This window comes from Perna viridis, chromosome 8 (genome assembly GCF_037379345.1).
Source record: "Perna viridis isolate PV_CMFRI_1.1 ecotype Kerala chromosome 8, ASM3737934v1, whole genome shotgun sequence".
NCBI classification, from domain to species: Eukaryota; Metazoa; Mollusca; class Bivalvia; order Mytilida; family Mytilidae; genus Perna; species Perna viridis.
In genome coordinates this window covers 25,141,303-25,165,174 of record NC_142452.1, presented here as the reverse complement: position 1 = coordinate 25,165,174, position 23,872 = coordinate 25,141,303, and the positions used below count along the sequence as shown (strand labels likewise).

The 23,872-nt window shown below is 32.5% G+C and overlaps 1 pseudogene across 1 annotated transcript; it reads right to left on the bottom strand.

The window, feature by feature from the left end:
- Positions 1-1,255: 1,255 nt before the first annotated feature.
- LOC148609965 (uncharacterized) lies at positions 1,256-22,900 on the bottom strand (annotated as a pseudogene). Its single transcript, XR_015914626.1, has 12 exons — positions 22,729-22,900; positions 21,747-21,822; positions 18,571-18,727; positions 16,301-16,603; positions 12,818-12,881; positions 12,282-12,331; positions 11,247-11,321; positions 10,969-11,022; positions 10,195-10,310; positions 9,802-9,829; positions 5,925-5,960; positions 1,256-4,300 (listed from the first exon to the last, which is right to left on the bottom strand). The product of XR_015914626.1 is annotated as an uncharacterized LOC148609965 (transcript).
- Between the last annotated feature and the right edge of the window lie 972 nt (positions 22,901-23,872).

Genomic DNA, 23,872 nt, shown 5'->3' with positions numbered 1-23,872 from the left:
ATATCTTGCTTTTGTTTTATGTCACCATGTTTAAACACTAACTGTGTATATGAAACAATACGACCAATACCTTGGGAATAGGAATTTGATTAGTCTTCATGTACTAGCCTCTTAGTCCGGAGTGAGTAATGGTATTATACATGTTTGTGCACCAAACTAATTCATGAATTGTACCAATCAAACATTTTGGGTAAAAAATGTTTTCAAGAAGACCAGGATTCACAAAAAAATCACGAGTCAGTCTTAACTTGCAGGATCCAAAAGATGTGAAATGTATCTATACGTTTGTTTTTGTCGTCCGTCGACTGCGAGTTAATTTTCTCAGTTTCCGCAATATAGGTGACGTATTACCTTTAGACAATTCTAATTGCGGAGATTTGACACATCGCATTTTTCCCAAGGAAATTGAGATAAAGGATACTATATACACTGTAGAGTCAGCCTCATATCTTGACCTACGCCTAGAAATCGATGTTAAGGAATAAATGGATCTAGCTAAACGATATTCTTATTTAACTGAGTATGGGGAATAGAAGTATACAGTGTTGAAAAATAATAGTTCTTAATGCTATTATATTCTAATAATAGTCTTGCACTGATGGTCTCCAGAAATTCTTTCGAATTTTCAGGATTCACATTGAATTAATACCAGTACGGAAGAAACAAGTGTTGTGGTAGGACTGCAGACCCACTTGGACAGCTGTCAGTATAGTTTTTAAAAAAGGTTTAGTGAAACATTTTGCAGATCCAGCTATGTAACGTTGTTTGTATGGATTCTTGTGAAGCATAGGAATCCAGTGCATAGACGATAAATCACAATCATCGTCTTTTGTAGAGAGACCAAAAGAGGATAGCACAGATTTAGGATTTCCACAATCTCCTTTTTGTAAAGTGTGGTAGAAGTATAGGTCTTTTCACTGTTGTCATTTTCTACGTCAACTTCTGACAATAAATATTGAATATAAAATGTTTTGCAGACAAAAACAATGTTGTTTTGGGCGTTGTCTGCTTGACCGACAACATATTTGTCATGTACAGTAGACAATTATTTTGCTGTATCAGGGTCTCTGAAAACTGATGTAGCATTGGTAATCATTGAGCTACTTAAAACTTTCATTCGTTTCAAAATTAAAGACTACATAGAGATGTTAAAACCACGTATTTTTTAAGGGGACATAAAAAAGCATAACAATAATGTAAGGACAAGGACGAATCTGAACTCAAAAGATTCTTGGTTTTAATAAAGGTTTTCTCTTTAGGTGTTTGTGTGTTTATTTTTTCGTTCATTTGCAGATGGTTTCAAAAAGCCGTTTTGAACAGTACCAAATTGTTCAATCTATTACAGGTTTAATCAATCGTTTTTTCGTGCAATAATAAAGCGGAGCGACACATAGGAAATTCAACATAAACCCATAGGAAATGAGAATAATAAACAGTTATTCCCATAGAAGATTGATTATTTCTGACGAAAATCCAATAACATGAGATATAATTCAAAGACAGTTTCTAGAATTCCCATAATTTAACATGTAACACCTTTAAATCTCTCAATTAGATTTTGAATTCTTTCATTGGCTACATCTAAAGGTGTTAAACCTTGAAAGCCTTTGTGTAATATATCTGCATTTCTCTCGAGTAACAATTTTACAATATCAATATGACCAGAATTACATGCAAGGTAAAGTGGGGTTATGCCTGACTTGTCGCAAAGTGATACGTCAGCATTTCTCTCTAATAACAATTTCACAATTTCAATATGACCACCTCTACATGCACCAAACAGTGGAGATCCAAACTTACCACATTGTGACACATCAGCTTTCCGCTCTAGTAGCAGCTTAACAATTTCAATATGCCCCTCCCTACTGGAAATATAAAGTGGAGCAACGCCTGAATCACTGCACTGTGAAACATCGGCGTTTCTACCTAGTAACAATCTAACAATATCAATATGACCACCCCTACATGCACCACACAGTGGGGGTCCAAACTTTCCGCACTGTAGCACATTAGCTTTTCTCTCTAGTAACAATTTGACAATTTCAATATGACCCTCTCTACAAGCACCATACAGTGGACTTACACCGGACTCACCACACTGCGAAACATTTGCATTCTGTTCTAGTAATAATTTGACAATTTCAATATTACCACCTGTACATGCACCATACAGTGGAGGTCCATACTTTCCACACTGAAACACATCAGCTTTATATTCTAATAACAATTTAACAATTTGTAAGTGTCCCTCTTTACACGCAGCGTACAGTGGACTAACTCCTGACACACCACACTGCGACACACTAGCGTTGCTCTTTAACAACAATTTTACAATTTGAATATTACCACCTACACATGCACCATACAATGGAGGTCCATACTTACCACACTGTGACACATCCGCTTGTTTCTGTAGTAACAGATTGACAATATCAATATGGCCCTCTCGACATGCACCATATAGTGAACTAGTCCCTGACCTTCCACATTGTGAAACATCAGCATTTTTCTCTAGTAATAATTTTACTATTTCAGTATTACCCATCCTAGATGCACCACAAAGTGGAGGTCCAAACGTACCGCACTGTGACACATCAGCCCCACTCTTAAGTAACATTTTAACAATATCAGTATGACCCTCTCTACTTGCACCATATAATGGAGGAATACCCGATTTTCCACATTGTGATACATCGGCATGCCATTCTAGTAATAATTCTACTATTCCAATATGACCACTCTCACAAACCTCAAACAATAAATATTTATATTCATTCAGTGACTTCTGAATGTTTTTACCATTACATGAACTGATAAACATGTTTACAATATTAACAAAACCATATTTACAACTATAGTACAAAGCTGAATATCCTTTGCTGTCTTTTTTGTTATAGTCACACTTTATAGAAATCAGATACTCAACTAACTCATAAAAACCAATCTTTGAAGCTTCAATCAACGGTGAACTCATGTACTCATGTGTCTTGGGTAAAACATCATTTGCATTGACACTTTCTACACTTTTCAACTCCAACCTCTTGAATAACTTTTCACAAGTAAATGGATTGTTTCTTAAATATTCTATTACTTTTTCTCTATATGTTTCGTCTTTCAACTGTTGATTGTTGAAAAAGGACTTCCCGTCTTGTTCCTGTAAATCTCTAATTATTCTTTGAAAGTAAATAATTAAGGTATTATCATCTGCGAGAGAAAGGAAAAAGTCATCTTGATTTACAGAATTGTGTTTTACTTTCTGCTATGAATGATATGGGCGCATATTCAATAAATAGTTCTATAAGTCTACTACCACAAGTAACAGCAACCATATCATAAATCATGTCATGCGCTATGCTATAGACTGATCCTGTTTTCTTGATATAAGTTCCATCAAGACGATCAAATGTGTGGCGTAGCCGGGTTCTCTCTAATTCTCTTTCAAGATTTATATTGAAATTATCAACTATTTCTTTTATCTTCTGTCTGATATTTTCTGGTGTTGTTTTAGGGTTCAAATACGCTTCATCAAATCCATCATGGAACAACACACATAGTACTAAAGCACAGTAATCAGACGGTTTGGTTCCTATTATGTCTTCAATGTCATTTTTCATGCTGTTGATTGGAGATGAGAAAAGTTTAGTTATCTGTTCTGCATGTTTTTCTTTCGACATTTTGCAAAGGAGTGGGAAATGATAACAATTCTCTGATGTAGTGATAATTTTTACAAAATCAACATTTGACCTTGTTACATATTTCTTGATCATTCTTAGCTTTTCATCGGAACGCAAACAATAGTCATCAGATTGCAAATTACATACATTTGTGTTGAACATAGTACATAATTTGAATTTTTCATCCTTGAATATATGTAAACGGCACGAGACAAGGATCTTCAGTTTTCCATTATTTTTTTGTTTTCGGAACTCTTCTACATCTTGCTCTAAAGGAAACAATTTCTCGATTTTGTCAGCCTGTTCTTGCCACGACCGAAAGTTCTGTTCATTAATGTAGTTTCTTCCACATACATCGTCGATCACAAAAACTTGATTCTTTGTCATATCGCGGTATTGAATTATATCTTCAGGGCCTGTTACAAATGGTATGACATCATACCCTTTCTTCATGTATAGATTTAATGCCACATGGTGTATAATTGATGATTTCCCAGAACCAGATCTCCCTGTGACTACAACTATATCACCATCTTCAATTAGTTTAGTGACGTACTTTGTCGCCCTGGTATTTGTAAACATTTGCTCATCTTTCGTCCATCCTTCGATATGAATTTGGTGTTTTCCTAAAATTAGAAAGAGTAATCAGGGGAACCAGGGTTATAGCTGTAATCAAAAGAATGTAGTCCAGGGACAAAGGCCAGTCATTGAAAACAGACATACACAACAAAGAGCATAAAGTAACTAAAATCATACATACAAGTTAAGGTTTTATACTTATCGTGTGATAAATTACAAAATTGTCAGTAAACAAATAAGAAGTAGTTTGTTTTACCAGCAGTGAGTTTTTATCAAAAGTAATTTTTTACTAGAAGCTGAAGATACCTTTAATGAATAACCCAGAAACGTAAGAAGTTTAAGCTGCAGTTTAATATTAATTTTAATTGCTAAAATTAGACACTTTTGTTGAATTTCTGCATTATGACACGTAAGCAGATTTTAAGAAGATAAAAACAATGAAAACAGAATAAAAAAAATATTTAGATTAGGTCATTGATAAGTCGATTTCTTTTTTTATTTTAAAGTTTTATCTGATATATTCGAAAAAGATAACAAAAAATAATATGTTTCGGTCATACAACCTTAAATAAATAATTTCATTGGCGTATTGGAAACAAATATTTCTTGTGTCGGGCGATTCAAAATTAATAAGAAATCTAATTTCCTTTGTTCTTTGGCGACTCGAATCTAACCATGTTTTAAGTGTGATTACTTTATTTTGTGTCTCATAAAATGCTTTCAAAATGAAAATTTTGGTTTATATTTATTTGGTGTTTGTTATGCATCAAGTCATGAACATGTGTATTTAAATACTAGATATTCGACGCGCTGTCTTTTCTATCAATAATATCTTTGATTTTGTAAAATACAAACACTCAGAAGACTGCGATAAGGTAAATCAAACCATGTATAAACGTAATAATTTTCGGGGATGCTGTCAAGTGATCATATTGCAAGTATTAATTTTCGCGGTTTTAAAAAAAGATTAGTGTTACATATTGCTTAAAACAATTTCGTGAGTACTATTATAACAAAAAGTAGTAAATTGCGAAAATTAACACGTTTACAGTATATCGATATTGTATTAAGACTGATCTCATCCGTGTCCAAAGAGACCAGGATCAAACTTATATTTCCAGTATAATGTTTTATTGATCTTCAATCAGATTGATTATCAGTCCTAATCCTCTGATGTTATTGGATACTGATGTATCTGAGTTGTACGCTGTAGCTATACTTGCCTAAAATGCTCAAGATTTGTACACTTTTTCTCTTTTTCACGCGAAATTCAAGTCCTTGTAAAAAAGCTTTTTTCCTTCTTTTTTTCATTTTTATATCTATTTTGAAAACCGTAAACTATATGCGAAACTTCTTTGTTGAATTATCTTAACATCATGGCATATAAAAGCACCATATATGGAAACAAGAAATACTATTTCTTCAGACTAAGTCGATGATAGAATTATAGGATATTGCTGTTCTACTTGCAGGGACGACTCTAAAGTTTGATCTTAAATGGTTGCTGCAAAATGTTTAAAGTTATTTCATTGATCTTACGATTGCATTATGTATTAGAGTGTTACCTTAAAAGTGTACTTGTAATGCATATGTGTTCTTATATATTATTCATATAAATAAACGCCTTGTTTTACTGTTTATGATATTGAATATAACGTAATTAACACATACTTTTCATATGCTGTGGAACACTCTGTCCTTGTTCATCTGAAAAGAAATAAGTATATCAGTTATTTTTGCAGGTTTCTTCAATATTCTTCAAAATGGAAAAAAAACATAATGCAAAAAACAAACAGCAACAGATTTTTCAAAATCAACTGCAAAAATGAATCCCTTCTTATTTATTTATGTTGCAAATTATTTGTATATAAAGGACAGCACTGCATATGAATTCCATTAAAAATGAACAATTAAGATTCAAAATAACAATAAAGCACATCTGTTGACATCATCATTTTATTCACGTGTTTAGAGACATCGGCCTTTGAGCTTCCTCTCGGCTTTAACCAACCGCGTCATGCTGTCCACTGCACCGATTTTTGAACAAACAGAGAATAACGTCCAGCTGTATTCTCCGTGTACCTGGGATTTCTGTTATCATCTTTTTTATGACCAGAGGTTTTCTGTTAGAGTAATCCTTCCCTTAGTTGATTCCATTTCTCTGGTAACGGGTTGTCTACCTGAATTTTCTGTCTGGATTTTCTTCCATAGCCTTTGTTTCTCCCAAATCATCCGCAAGGCAATGGAGCTATTTGACTCATAGCTGAGGCGGGGTAAGGTAAAAGTCATGCCGTTTACAGTACAATGTTTTAAGAGGCATAAATCCATCAAAAATCAATTGGAACGAAACTCAAATTCCATCTGTAACTAATCAATATACACCTGCATACAAAAAAATTAGTCTCTCAAGGTTTTAGGGAACACGTCTGGGAAACTGGTCGTAACTGTATCTTTTTCTAAGTTAAAGGGGTACAACAACATGTAAAAGCAAGGAACCAGAACAAAACATAAACTACATCTTTAACACGTGCATACAAAACAAAATACTATTCAATATATTCAATTTAGGCGTTTAGAAAAAGAAGTCACGATTACTTAGCGTTGAGGAAAGACGGGATAACAGACTAGGTTATAAATGTATGCCCGTAATGATTGCCATAACATAGACTGTTATGGCAATCAACATTTAAGACAAGTCAGAAAAAAATCATTCCTTCAGCTCTCCTTGAAAATGACCGAAACAAAACATAAATCAAGTATTACATTCTGGTATGGATAGTGCACAATCACACGTTCAGTCTGCTGACCATCTGTTCCAGTAAAAAACATCTGACTATTTCAAAGTAATCAAACCATGTTCTATTACTATAAATGATATAATTCCTACACCGATGACGAACCATATTATACTTTTCAAAATGTGGAATTAAAAATTGCAAAACATGCAACATTATATTAACCGATTCTTTATTCACTAGTACCATTAAAATAACACCTTTCATACAAGAAGTCATGATAACTTAAGTTGCAAATCCATAAACTTAATCTACGGAATAGAATGAAAATTATACCGTTAGCATATGTCGGTGAAACACAGGAACGATTAAATAAGAGAATACGCGTTCATCGTTCGGTAATTAATACCGCCAAATTCCCGACAGTGTATCAACATCTTAATCAACAATTCATTTGGCTAACATCCTCCATCACAAAAACGCCACGAATAAAGTTCCTACGTATTTAAAAGACAAATAAATACCGGTTATTTCATATTCCAATAATTCAGCTATAGCATCCAATATTTTCAATTGTAAAAGGCTATTGTAGGACCTCGAGATTGAGGACCACTTCATTAAATTTTTAGAGGAAGATGCAGATACAATACCGGTAAAAACACTTATACTGCTACCACACTCTTCAAAGAAGAGATAGTCGAAAACCGTATATATGTGCTATTCTCTTTTGGTCTCTCGAACAAAGACAATAACTGTGATCTACGGTCTATGCACTGGATTCCTGGATTCCTGTATTCACTTGTTACTGCCGTAGTAGTATTAACTCAATGTGGATCCTGTAAATTTCGAAATATTTCCTGGAAACTCTCAATTCAAGATTATTATCAGAATACAATATTATTAAAACTGATGATTTTTCTACTCTTTGTACTTCTATTCCCCATACTCAGTACAATTCCCGACTCAAGAACATAATCCATCTTTGTAACTCCAAAAAACAAGGTACACCTAAATACAAATATGTAGTCTTGGTGGATACTTTAATCACAGTTTCCGCTATAAAGATGACGTGTTATTGTTAAACAATTCTAGTTTCGAGGATTTGATAAATCGCATCTACCCCAAACTTGAAATAAGTGATAATACAGACGCTGTGAAGTCGGCCTTATATCGTGACCTACACTTAGAGATTGATGGTAAAGAAAAAAACTATTGACCAAATTTTACGACAAACGCGATGACTTTTCATATCGTATTGTCAGCTTTTCTTTAATCGTTGCAACATCCCTTCAGCACCTGCGTATGGAGTTTTAATATCAAAACGCATAAGTTATGCCAGAGCTTGCCATAACTATGCGGACTTTTTGTATCGCGCTAAACCTCTTACAAGAAGAAGACGCTTACCCTACAGGGTGCACCTGATCCATGCTCCAAGGTTGGAGTGGACTCCGAGTTGCTCATATACTTTTGTTACTTGTAATGTATTATTTTGGTAATTTTATGTTCTTTGTTGTGTATGTTTTCCCATGTTTGGTCTTTGTTCCTTGATTATATTTCATTGTCGGTCCTTTTTCATGTTTATTTTTACTCTGTAGCGGACCAAATTTGACAAATGTCAGTTTTAGATCGTCTGGTACATTGTCTGTCAACAGGTTATCGAATACGAATATGTTATTCAAGTGGAACGAACCGCATAATGAAAACACACAATTTGTCGAATACAACGTTTTTGCCTGTATCGAGACAATCCAATAAATTGATAATAAAACCAGAAACAAACATCAAAACATACAAATGTGTTTATCATTAAAATGTAACAGATTGTAGAATAAGGATATTTTCTGTGAATAATATGAATCTTTAAGCAATAACTAGCATTTGTCTATGCATAAAACACTGGTGTTATATTATGTATTTTCAATCACATTTGTAAAGCCTGAAAATGTCTTGTGTTGCATGCGTTTTCCAAATGTATGTGTTATATGTTTATCAAACACATACGATACGCAAACAAATTTCGGATGTGTCACATGAGTTTTTCAAACACGTGTGAGACATACATTTTCTGGCACATGCGTTACACGTGTGCGACGTCGCATATAAACGCATATGTGTCATGCATAGTTTCCATGTGAGGCAAGCAACATGCGTATTATGCATGTGTAACACTTGTTACCCATGCCTTGCATACATGTGGCATTTTATCCCTCGTATGAGACAGTCCCAACTCGCTATAAACATTTTAAAGTTGTACCGTGCATTCGTAAATATATACATAGTATATGTACGAACAATAGTTGAAGACAAAATAGTTTTTAAACTAACTCGATAACAATTGATTGATCAACCTTTGTTATCTTTAATTTCTGCGATATCAATGCAATTACTCAAAAAAAAATTTTAAAAGTGCAAAAGCTCTTCTTGGTGATAGATTATCCAACATTTTTTTTCTTAAAAAAATGCATGTGCATAGAACAGGTGAAATACAAACAATGTTCGAACATATAGATAGGTATCCAATGTTGATTTAAAAATGCATTTGGAAAATTTAAGAAATCACTCCGTAATTCAGATAGAAATAACGTTAAAAATTGAAAATGACCAAAATAATTTGAGTTTTATAGTTTGTATACTTCAGTAATAAAAACTTATCCGACAATTTAAAAACAAAACGTTTCCAATATGAACAGATTGACGTGAAAAGAGAGAAAGTCCTTAAGGAAACAAATTGAAAACAAACATATCGATGGGAACAAAGTAGGACACTACACATTTATCCAGACTAACATACTAAATGCAACCAATAGTCTTACCAAGTTTGTTATCTATTCTGGAGATCTCCTACAACAAAAAAGTGAGTTATCTATTATAAATTTGGCTGTTTTTGATTACCGGTTCCTTTTGCTATCTGGACATAGACAGCTGAACATGTTTAAGCCTTTCATTTCTGAGATAAATAAAAACTGCTATTAAGATTAGGCAATACTTATGTCGTGGACAATTAGACAACCGAGGGTACATAAGAAATGCAAAATATATTTTTTGATTTATGAAATTATACAATTTATCTTAGATGTTACAAACAACGCATAACTGAGATAAGAATATGTTAAATCATTAATTCTGATTGTCACAAAAAAACTTTGTTGTTATGTAACAATAAAAGTAAAGTTTTTATTAGTTTATTTGAACTCCATTGATCTTACCTGTGCCATTGTTGTTGTTCGATCTTTCAATTCATTGCCTAGCATTTCTGTCTTTTCTGGGATGTCAGAAAGTTCACCAACCCGCTCAGCAAGTTCTTTTATATTTTTCTTTATTTCTGTTAGTTAAACAAATTCATCAGTTCATGTATTTGATTTGTTTACTCATTATGTTCAATCGTTATTTTGAATATGCTGTATTTTATTCAGAGAAAGCCCCGCAGATAATATATATTTACTTGGTAGTTTTGACAGTTTCGTTTTGTTAACCATATTTGTAACGTTTGAAAACAGAATTACTTTCTCGTGTTCACATATAACCGCCGTCTACATAAGACCAATGTCAGGCTAATATTCACAGCAGTGCAAATGATATAACACAATCACCTAATTGATAAAGTTTAGGAAATAGTCAGTAGGAACAGTGGAAAAAAGAAAGTCAATATAACAAATAGCAAAAGCCAACAGTTGAAATGTTGGAAACAGGTCCTGGCTTGGTACCGGCATTTCCAATTGGAAATGTGGATTACCCTAATTTTTATAGCGCGCTTAACCTCCTGCTTCCATTACGACAAGTTGTTTATGGTATATTGTAACACAAACAAGTACGGGAAGTACAAAATTGCCAATCGTTAAAGAAAAAAGAGAAAAAAAAACATTAGAGAAAATATTATGCAAACCATTCACCTATAATCTTTTTGTCAAAACCGAATTTTCTCAATAAATACTGAATGTTTGAAATACAAGTTTAATATATATATATATAAATGTTAATACCTTCCTCATTTTCCTTTGCCTTGCTGCAGATTGTGATAAGCAAATACAAGACGCCTGCAAATAAGTTAATAAGCATTTTTTTAAAATTCTGATAGATCAATTTTACTTTGTATAATGCTAAGATGTAATATATAACCGACGAGTATAGATCGACACAATAATCAAGTCATTTTAGAATGATTTAGTAATATAATAAACAAAAAATTAGATACTGCCTAATTGTCCATATTTAGTAAAGAACTTAATTACAAAAATATAGCTCTAAAAAGTGTTCTCACCTATTGCAAGTAAGGTGCATATGCTCACAAGTACTGCTATCGCGACTTTTGCAGATGATTGAGTTGATAAAGCACCTACAAAATAAAATTTACGTATGTATATCTGTTACTGTCATAATATTTGACCATGAGCACCTTACTCAATACTTTTAATATGTTTAAACTATCTTAATAGAACTTACATAAACTGTGAAGATAATATAAAACGGTGAAAACAACATATTTTGCACACGACACCAAACATGTCATACCGTCCAAAATAAGGTGTCATGCAACTATGTGCTGATGGATAATTCATTAGACCTAGAAGTAAACACTGTTTTATCCATCGAACGGATATATATATATATATATAGAAAGGTCTGAACAATTCCCAACGATGTTAGAACTGTCAAATTTGCGATGCAAATTTTTGGTCGTTCCCTCCGCGGGACTCGAACTCGTACTGATGTGACATCTATGTCAACACCGCCATACCTTATCTTCCCTGTATCAATTTGATCCAATGAAGCAGTGTGGCGAATAGAGTCGTCACATTCTGAGACGTTATATATATATATACATCATCGGATCAAATTGATACATGGAAGATATGTAAACGTATAGAAAGGTCTGAAAAATTTCCAAGGATGTTAGAACTTTGGAAACCATAATTTGATTCCATATGCAAGCAGAATGAATGTGATTTGAAATAAGACTATTTTATACAGAGTTTAATAAAATATCAGGGCTAAACAGCTGAACAAGAGGTCATGCGTTAAGAAGGCCACAAAAGTTTTAGGGGTAGGGTTCAATTCTCAACCTGTAACAACAACAAAATGGATCCACAGTGCTTCATTTCACCTATTTGCTATAGAATAATGATTTCTCTCACTACTCACACGATGTCAACCCCATAGAAAATCATCGTATATGTACAATTTTCTACATAAAGCTATCGATCAATCACTAATGACTAAAATGCAATTCTATTGAAATAGTGCGGTGATATGGTTAGATAAAGAAAAAAAAATATATAATTAATTATGTTATTACCTTTGGAATTATCAAATTCCAGATGTATAGGTAAGAAGTTCACAGGAATCCTACATTGTCAAAACAAAATAAATGAAAGCAATAGAACACGCAGTCAGTTCCGTTTCGATAAACCAGATACAACTGTAATATGTCAAATCTGTCTTAATAATAAAAGTATATAAAAAAGTCAAAAATATAAGTATAAATAGCAGATCATTTTTTTTATTAACGACTTTGTATATTTGGCGTAAACTTACATTGTTTTCAACACGTTATGAAAATCCTAATTAATGTATTCATATCAAGTGTAGATGACAATTTACATGTAAGCTCCAAAAGTACCATTGCAATAATATATCTTTAGTTTTCAGATTTATCTGACTCAATATCTACAAGTCAAAGAAAACGTTTTACCTTAAGTGAACATTTGTGCCCCCCCCCCCCAAAAAAAAAAAAAAGAACTAAAACATAAGAATAAAAAAAAAAATTTAAAAAAACTTAATCCGACAAAACAACTTAAACTAACCAATTCATTGAGTAAAAGTGATAGTTACCCCTGAGCTGAGTAATTGCACCGAAAGGAAAGCGACCAGTTGTTTATATGTCTGCATTCATAGTCTGAAATTGAAAGTTGCAATTAATTATGTATACAATGTAACTTAATTTGAAGAAGATTGGTAATGAGATGACTATAAATGTATTGAGTTATACAAATAATCTGTTAATCTGTTGAGGAACAAGTGATGTTGTAACATATAATATTGTCACACAGATAACACATCATATATTTTCTTGGCCATATATGCACTTATATACGATTTAGGTACATACTTTTTCAATACTAATGTTATGTTCATTATCATAGTTATATTTGAATTTGATTTGCTGGTACAATAATTTTGTAATGTCATTTACATAATTATTCATATCATTGACTTGTTGCAGAAGCCGTCCAATACAAAAAAAAAATGATTAAAGCGTTCTCAGTATTAAGTTTTCATTTTCTTACTTCTTCTGTTTGATCTATATTTCATGTAAGCAGGGCTTTAACAGTGCAATTACAATGCACGACTCTAAACTAAATTATACATTTCCGGCTTTATTTTGAGTCAAACAGAAGCTTAATTTTACAATAAAGCTAATAATTCATGTGTATAGCTAGGACTAAGTAAGAAGGTAAATATACTTTAAAGAGATAGACATATGGATATATATTTCTTGATGCGCATGCAATATATCTATAAGTGGTTTTAAACTTTTATATATCAATACCAGTTCAAAGGTCTGTAGCCTTTTTGAATGTATGAGCAAATTTCTTACAGATGAATGAGGGTTGCGATCAATAAAATTTCATACAACAATTTAATAAATGTAGGTATTGTAAACTTCGACATGCGGTGCACGTTATTAAAGCATCAATAAAATCAAATATATAGGATCTAGCTAAACTTTACTCATTTTTTTGAGTCAGCCTCATAACAGTGTAGGAATAGATCATTAAACAGAGGATCACACTTTGGAATGCCGACATTCTTAAAAAACACGTCGACGACTAACAACAAAAATGTTTTCGATAAAAAATATCTTGCATCTTGACAATATCTTCGGTATATTTGGCCGACGATTTGTATTTTTTTTAAATATAGATAATCACTCACAAGAACTACGTATCAGTATGTAGGTTTGTTTGTTTGTTTGTTGGGGTTTAACGCCCGAGCAGCAATATTTCAGCTATATTCAGGCGATGAACATGAAGTGGATGATAAAATGAACATGAAATGATGAAATGAAAAATGGGATGGGACACAAAGATAATGGGGTCGAGAAATTTTGTTTGCCACTGGAAATTGGGAGAGGTGGGTAGGGTCGGGCAATTTAGCCTCCTGTGGCGGAGCCCTATGGTTCCTACTCCGGAAGAATACCACAGTATGGCTTTTTAACGTGCAAGGAACGTGGTATCTTTCCCACCACTATGGTTTGCGGTCAGGTTTTCCGTATTATAGCCTGACAACCCCAGCATGTAACACACCAGGGGTACCCCATTCTACCACCTGGGGCACACAGCCCAGTTGCTCTTTGGGCCTAGCGCCCCAGCCCCAGGCTAAGGTTCTGAGCACTGTTTAGTCGCCTTTTACGATAGGCTTAGCGCTGCTGCAGGCCTATTCTTAGGACATCCGGACCTGCACGGGTCTAGAAAAAAGGAGGGTTTAGTAGGGGCGGGCAATTTATTCTCCTGTGGCGGAGCGCAAAGATTTCTACTCCTATCGAATACCACAACAGGATTCTCTAACGTGCGAGGAACGTGGCATCTTTCCTTACACGGTGCACAACTATGGTTTGCGGCAGGTTTTCCGTATTATAGCCTGACAACTCCAGCATGTAACACGCCCGGGATACCCTATTCCACCACCTGGGGCACACAACACAGTTGCTGTATGAGCAGAGCGCCCCACCCCCGGCTAGGGCTCTAAACATTAATTAGTCGCATTTTTCGACAAACTAAGAACTGCTGCGGGCCTATTCTTTTGACACCCGGACCCGATAACCCGATAGTAATCCAGTAATCTGGAATTTTTTTTTTCAATATAAACATTGAAGTGAATCACACGTATTTTAGTGAGATTGAAAACCCTCCTTAACATTAGTAAATATTGATGTTAATAGCTCCGAAAGTGGCTTGGTAGTACATGTTGGGGGACAAATTATAAAGCGTTGTTTTTTATGGATTTTTGTGAATCTTTAGAATCCAATGCATGGACAGACCTTGTAGAGCAACCGCAACAGAATAGACCAGATTTGTGGTTTTTAACTACCTTTTGTAGAACAGCAGAAGTATAGCTATTATTATGCTGACAACCTTCTCATATAATCATCTTTAGATAAATGGATTTCCAGAACCACATTATTGTTCGGAGCTTTGTCTTTGACACAAAACATAACATACTTGTCATTGTTCTTTGAACACTGATTCATCATTAACATTCGTGGACTTAATTTGATCTCGTAAACACATCAAGATTAAAATCTCACTTTGGCTTCATATTTCGATAGTTTTGGTTTTTAGTACTTCTTTTATCCAACTAAGTTTTCGATAATAATCTTCGTTCATACTTTATTCTAATGCTGCTAATCTTGAAACACGTGTACAGCATACTGAATTTTACTATATACATTTGTATATAATTGGTATTCTTTGCCTTTAATAACCAAAGGTTTGATGCCAAAGGGACCAAATGTCCCCAAGGGTACATGTATTCACCAACCTAGTATACAGACTTTTCTGACCCCAAATTATATCAGAACTATTTATCATATTTATCGAATTTTACAGTATATACTTAAGTTACATAAGCTTCACACCTTAGTTTTGCAGGTGGAAGAACATCTTGTGATGGATTTGACTTCCTATTTCGATAGTTTTGATTTGAGTGCTTCTTACATACAACTAAGTTTTGGATTATGACATTCTTACATATTTAATTATAATAAAGTTGACTAAAGTTTTTTCTTTGAAACAAGTGTACAGCATATATAACAAATTTACAATATGTATGAATGATATTTTTGTATTTTCTACCACTCTGACAGTAAATCAAGACCTTTAAATTTCATACAGTGCATAAATGAACACTTAATTTACCGAGACGAGTAAAATTACCAAGGAAAAATCAAGACCCATGTCTCGACCATCACATGTCTGCCAGCTCAATGTTTTATTATATGCATGAAAATTATGCAGATGCAATTAGATTATATAGTTAAGACAACATTTACTGCTGAAAAATTTAATAAGGTATACATTGTACAATGTATTTACTACCGTCAAATATCTTCCAAAATTTGGAATGCTAAAAAACGTATGATCACTTTATTACAGACATCTAGATAATTACTTCTATAAAAATGAATTTGTTGAAAAAACCACATGCTACCTGTAAGATGTGAATATCAGCCTCTCTTTAAGTTATTATTAGGTTATCTTTTTATGTTTTATTTTATACATGATAACTTAAGCATCAATACTAGTTTCAACAAACCTGGGTCAATTATGTATTGATCTGGACATGTTTTGATGATACAGGAACAGTCTTCTTTGTCTGGTTCACAATAACAGAAATGATGTGGTTGATTCATAAAGGTGTAATTTTTGGAATGATCACATGCACATCGTCTGTCAGGTATCGTAGATCCATTATCAAACACGACCTGTCCAACCTCTGTACAAAAAGACTTCAGGTAAACACATTCATAATTTCCGTAAGTTGTATAGCGGAATGGTTGGAATCTGTCCTCAGAACATGGTGATCTAGTTATTCCTCCAGAATATATTCTCCGAAATCCTAAATGTACATATTCACAATTTGAAATACAAAAGATTTCTATAAATGGCCCCGTTGTTGGAATGCATAACAAAAATAGAAATAAAATATATGCTCAAAAGAATTATTTTTATGCAAACAAATTGCCAGTTTAAAGGATAATTTTTAGTGTTCAGGAGGAGATTTCAGCATAACTTCGGGATTCTGAGATTAGCGAAAAAATGAATCACATTTTGTCTCCAGACATTTCAAGTGGATATTTCATATGTCCTAGATGAAAGGCCCCTTATATCCATACGTATGATATGGTCCAAGCTACAGCCAAAAATGATAGTGCAAAAATGTATTGAATACTATGGAATCAGTAATTGAAGGTATGTGGCCACATAACAGAAATTAATAATTGATACATTTGGTCATATTCAACATATTATTTGGCAAAAACGTACACTAAAGGAAGTTTAAGTGAAAAACACGAAAGGTTACTACAGACCATATTAATCTAAGAAAATTAAAAAAAAAAAACAAACAGAAAAATGACAGTCTATTCACAAAGGTTGATCTTCTATGACGTATACTATAGTTAGTGTGAATAAGAGTGATTAAAAAACATCCAGTTAAAAGTGAACAAACTGTTGCAGATCATTCAGAAGCCCCAGATAGATTTATGCATTTCGAATCATCTCATTACAATATTCAATATAAACTATGTCCATATAAAAAGACCCTACATTATAAAATGTAATGTAATTAATCACAGTTACAGGGAAAACAAGTTACCTTAAGAAGGACCTAAGATAAAACAAACAAGAACCAATGCAGACTGATAAAGTGTGAAATCATGGAGAAAACTTAATTTTAATGAAAACTTATAATAAGTAAAATAAACACATAGAACATAAAATAAGCAAAACAAAAGTCAACCAAACAAATCGGAGAAACACAAATGGATCAGATGCACCGATCACAAGAATGAGCTCTTTGTCGCTCTATCTATTTTTTTCTACGATCCACTGCAAATTCGAAAATTTATGTTCATATTAGAAAGATATGATAAATGAAAAACAAATAAATATCGCATTACCATGAAACTTATCACAAAATTTTATATAGCATATCAGTCAACAGTTTAAAACGTGACCATAGATGTTTATTGAATGTTCAATCGATTTAACCATCAGGTGTCATACATGGAAGTGATGTCAATATTTATTATAAATTTGACAATTTCTGAGCATGTTCTGGTCTAACAGTAATGGAAATACTTTTCATTCTTACCAAACTTGTTTAAAATATAAAAATGGACAGTCGAATTAGAATGAGGAATCATCCAAATCTGTCTGCAGACAACATTAATATATTAGTCAGAAACAGTATCAGTATTTCCGGTTCATATCAAGATTTCATATATGCAACTTAGTATTAAATGTGCCTTATTCATATGTTTGTTTCGTTTCATTCATCAAAAATTCCCACATGGCTCAATATAACCAGGCATGGACGGAAAGGTATAACGTAAGAAACTGATCTTTTTTTTTTAAATTACTAGGAAAATATCATTTTAAACTTTCCGGTCAGTTTTAATAAAAATTCATCCTCGTTAAAATGTGTATGCTTTGGTTTAGATAAAATCCATTTTTCAAAATTAGATAGACAAACATAGTACTCTTGTATAGCGTGCCGTTGACCCCCGTTCGTTGACACCTACTGAGGGATGGTCTAAGGTTGTGTTCGTTTGTCTAAGCCGACTTTGAATTAATAATTTTTTATACGAAATATTTCAACAACAACCTAGTGCATGACCTTTGTCTAACGATAGCTAGAATACATTGTATATTATATATGAATACATTGAATAAATACCATTTTTCCAAGGAAACGTAGATGAAGTAGTTCGACCAAAGGTAAACACTTAAAGTGATAATTTCAGAAAACAATCTAACATATTGGAAGATATTTTTTAAACGCATTTCGTCTTGCAACAATACCTTTCATTTGGTCTTCAAATCCACCACATTGCTCTACATATTTGTTACTATTCCAGTCCCATATACACCTATAGTCATATGTGTAATTACATATATCTCTAGCCCGGAAGTTCCAGTGGGATATACTTGGACATTTAAGATCTGGATAACACCACACCTACAATCAGAAAAACATACTATAAGAGTCATAACTGAATATTATTTACAAGTTAAACAAAAACAATAAATAGAGGGGTTTAATGCCATTGAAAGATATGGCTTTATACATCATTGAGAGAACAGAAAGATTGCAAGATTACATATAATATTTGATATGGAATATTTCAACCTTCACCATCTCCCGAATATATGTCAAACATCTGTACCATAAGAATATACCGAAACCGACTTCAATTGATTTATTTCATAAACCTTTGAGCTGACCTTTTTTAATCTTTGAACACGATAATTAAGCGGTTACTTATGGTAAATGACATGCAGTGTTTTTAAATCACTTCCAAATAAATGCACAATGAGCGATCAGTTTACTGTGAGCGACTTCTGAATGTTTGTGCTGTATTTGTGTTTATTTATTTATGTATTTGGTTTTATTAGTATGAATATTACTACACGTTTCAATAACTGTTTTGACACTTATATCTTACTCTCGAAATTCACAAATCTTATTATCCTTGACCAGGTGATATTAGTATTGCCATGATGACCACCAACAATTAAGTTTTATGATGAAAACACTGCTCTAATTTCATGCACGTGTCACATCAAGAGAACAGAAGTAGTGGTACACATGCCTGGGTGTTTATTCAACTCACATGTTCGAGTTATCATATATCAACACTTCGCTCTTTAATCATCAAACAAAAATGGAACAATCACTATTATATTTTCCTCCACCACCTGCATTGAATTGATTTTTCCCTTCTCTTTATCTTGTGTCACGTTATCATATTTTCCGATAATATTTCATTTAATGATACGTTCTTCTAAAAAAAGAAGATAAAAGTGCATATTGCAATACAATATATCCTCTTATCTATAAAAAATCACTTTTGAATTAGTCTTATAGCCTAGATATCGTTTTGTAATGAATTACATTTTGCCATATATTTTTTTCAATTTGTATACCTCGTAAAACATGTATTTTATTTTATAACGTACTGCCATAACTTATCAAACTGTTAGTTCTTTAATATTCAGCCTAAGTCAATATCTAGGACATTCCTTAATTAAATGTTTTCATTCATAGTTTTAATAATATTTTAAATTTAGCACTGAAACATATGTATCTGACAAACGAGCACAAGTCAAACTTAGGAACGCATGTTTTAAAACTTCTGTATAACATTAACAACAAAAATGTAAACAATTTAGGATAAATCTACAGCTGTCAAAAACAAGATTTGACGTCTGAAATTCATATAGTTCTGTCCCTAAATGAATAACGCAGTGGAAGCTAGCAATAATTTGTGACAAATTGCTAGATTTGGATGAAAACTAATATTTTATTTTTATTGGTGTTGGTATTTAGCTGGATCATGTTATAAATTATCTCAATTCATCTAAATTTAAAGAAATGGCATTTTTTTTCAAGAAAAAAGCGTCCATAAATCATACCCTTTACCAAATAAAACAAACATATATACAATAATAATTTCCGGTAAAAAAAACTCAAAATTTAGAGAAAGAGTAATCAGGGGAACCAAGGTTATAATGGTAATCAAAAGAATGTAATCCTGGGACAAAAACCAGACATGGAAAACAGACATACACAACAAAGAACATAAAGTAACTAAAATCATACATACAAAGTAACAAAAGTAAAAGAGCAACTCGGCCTCCACTAAAAACTGGGAGCATGGACCAGGTGCGCCGGTAGGGTAAGTGTCCTCTGCTTTATGAGAAATTTATCATTATTATTTTCAATCGCTTTAGATTAATTTGATACAAATCATCCCTATAGCACCAACGTATGGAGTTCTCAAATTACAACTCAACTTCAAACCAGAGGTCGCCAAAACAACGTGAATGTTTTGTACTGTGATAGACTTCTTACAATCAGGCATTTGGAACAAGGTGATTTTGCTACTAGATAAGTCTAGTCTTTATCCTTGATATATGTATTTTGTTTTATTTCCGCTCGAATCCAGATATTCTTAATTACTCTTTATGACTAGGAAATTGAGTTCATGACATGTTTGCTATGATATACTAATTTTCAAATAACAACATATTGTTTAAGAAAGTTTTATTATTTATTATAACGGATTACAATGTGGTTAACTTTGTGAAATTCTTTGTAGTGAAAACCCTAAACCAAGGAAATGTAAAATAAACGTTGATTTATTTAAGAAAGAAAAACATTGTATAGGTTTTAAAGAAATTGAATATTACGTATTGAATTCAATCAAGATCAAAATTGTTGGAAGTGTTAATACCTACTACAAGGTCAGTATGGATTGTTTAAAACAGAGTACCTGCTTCAAAACTAGTGAGTTTAAATCAGAATTGTGTCTGAATTTTACAATAAACTTTCAGTCAATTTGACTCAGTTTTCGTTCGTGTAAACAAAAAAGTAAAAATATATGTAGTTAAATTTGACGAATTGTATTTGCGGAAAGAATTGTGATGACATTGTTAGAATAGATGAATAGATTCATATCTAAAGATAAATTGCATTCATACCTTATCAAATGAGCTTAATTTTGAAATAAAGCTACAACCAAGAATAAAACTTTCGGTGGTTTTCATATAACCCGCGGATTGTGTCTGAATAATTTTCAATTCAACATTATTTCTGATTTTAAGGAAAACATTCTTGTTTATTTACACTTGTTCAAACAATGAATGTAATTAAAATGAAACACTCATCATCTACATAATACAATACAAACACTATGAAGAATTTCTTTTCCAAAATGACACAGAAATAGCTGTAAATGACTTAATTAAAGTGAGTAGAGCAATATAACATACCGTTATAAATTAAGAGCAATATCGCATACCGTCATAAATATAGAGCAATATCACATATCGTCATAAATACAGAGCGATATCACATACCGTCATAAATATAGAGCGATATCACATACCGTCATAAATATAGAGCAATATCACATACCGTCATAAATATAGAGCGATATCACATACCGTCATAAATATAGAGCAATATCACATACCGTTGTAAATAAAAGAATCGTTCTGATCCAGTTCATTCTGCCCTTTTGGATATAAACATGTAATCTTTCATTCGTTCTGAAATAAAATGAACAAATGTTAGCTGATTGTTAGGCTTATACAGTAAGGTTTTTTAAATACGTCTAAAACCATGATTGCAATATAAATAATTTGCACTAAAATATAGCCTTGTTATAAATAATTACTTTAAAAATTGTGTTTTCCAACTGTAATCAATTCATTGACAAACAATGCAGTTCAAGGAAAACTTTTTCGAAAATACTGGTGACTTACAGTTTCGATTCAATAAAGTACTTTGAAGATTTGTCACAATTTTTTATTGCAATTTACATCATAATCAGATATTTGATGGAATATGGAAATAATCAACCGCATTTACTGTGTACTTTATACGAAACAATGAATAAAAACAAGATCATTTAACAAACTGTTAAAATATGCTTTTATACACTATTTATTCAAATGACAAAAATGCAATGAAGGGGCTCTGATCTGACATGTTTGAACGTTTTGGATTTATAATGTTGGCTTGCCTTATGGCTATTTGGACTATTACCTAGACTTTTGTTCAGTTCGATAATTGTGTTATTTTCCTTTTAAAACTATAAAAGCAATAAAATCTGGTTTTAGCTACCATTTAATTGGATTTGTATCAAGAAAAAATAACTTTCATTACTTTGGTGTCCAGGTGATCAATTTAAGTCCTTGGAAGTCTTTTGTTTCACTACTAGGCACTATAAACCTTGTCAAATTTGACACACATTATACGAACATTGACCTTAAAATTACCATATTACCCTTGCATATTTTCTTGGCATAAAGAAAATATTTTATCTAGTAGGTAGACAAGTATAGATAACAGTATGAATACATAAGCAAAAAGACTTCAAATGTAATCCTTAAATCTACCAAAAAGGACAATTAATAAAAATTAGAACTAGAATAGCTAAGATTTCTACTCACCTTCGTACGTGCGTTCATTATGACGTCACAACGCGGAACAATCACTGGAATTTCCTTTCTGCATATAAATAAACAATGTAAATTACTAAGCGTTGTAACCAGTTTATCTGATGATTTAAATAAATTCCACGAAAAGCTATTTATATCAAGTCTTCAATTTTGTTCGAACCTTTATGTTACCTGTTTGGATATAAAGATATTCTAGATTTGTAGTGGTGCGGAAGTTCTGAGAAAAATTATATATAGTTTTGTTATCGTTGATACCACAATACAAATAATTATGAGAAAATGTGTAACAAACAATTTAACAGAAGGAAGTGCAATGTTTGGTATTCCCATTAAGCAATAGAAAAATGTATACACTGACCGAGACCCTATATGTGTAAGAGTAGTAGATACTGTTTGTTAGAATTGAGTTGACTTTATTTAGTGAAATGAATGAATCACTGATAACATATGAAGGAAGCTTATAACATTTATGCTATAATACTTTGACAATATCCTCACGTATTTGAACTTATAAAACTTTGATTTGTCGACAAGATTAGCCATATCTTTTTGATTAGATTCACAATGACTTCATCGTACACTTAATGTTTGACATGCATGATAAAGATTAAACTACCTGCATTGTTAATCTTCCATGAACGACAAACTGAACCCATTCCGCTAGCGGATTTTATTGAACTACAATTACTATTGAAAAAAGTCTTCTTTGAATTGAAGTTTCTTATTATTTCACCAGAAAATTACTGAAAAAATACATTTTCACAAAAATGTGTCAACCGCTTACATTTAAGTAATTCCGTTTTGGTATGAAATAAACTTTTACTTGGTTAGTAACAAATGAAAACGTTAGATACTTTAACCAGGAAAATAGCCTCTTCTATTTATTCTTATAACAATCTTTCTACAAAGCATAACGTTAGTTTGAAAGCGTAATCAAGGGAGCCAAGGTTATAGTGGTAATCAAAAAAAACGTTATCCAAGGACAAAGACCAGACATGGGAAAAAGATATACACAACAAAGAACATAAAGTTACTAAAGTCATACAAACAAAGTAACAAAAGCAAATGAGCAATTCGGACTTCAATAAAAACTGGGAGCATGGACCAGATGCACCGGTAGGGTAAGCATCCTCTG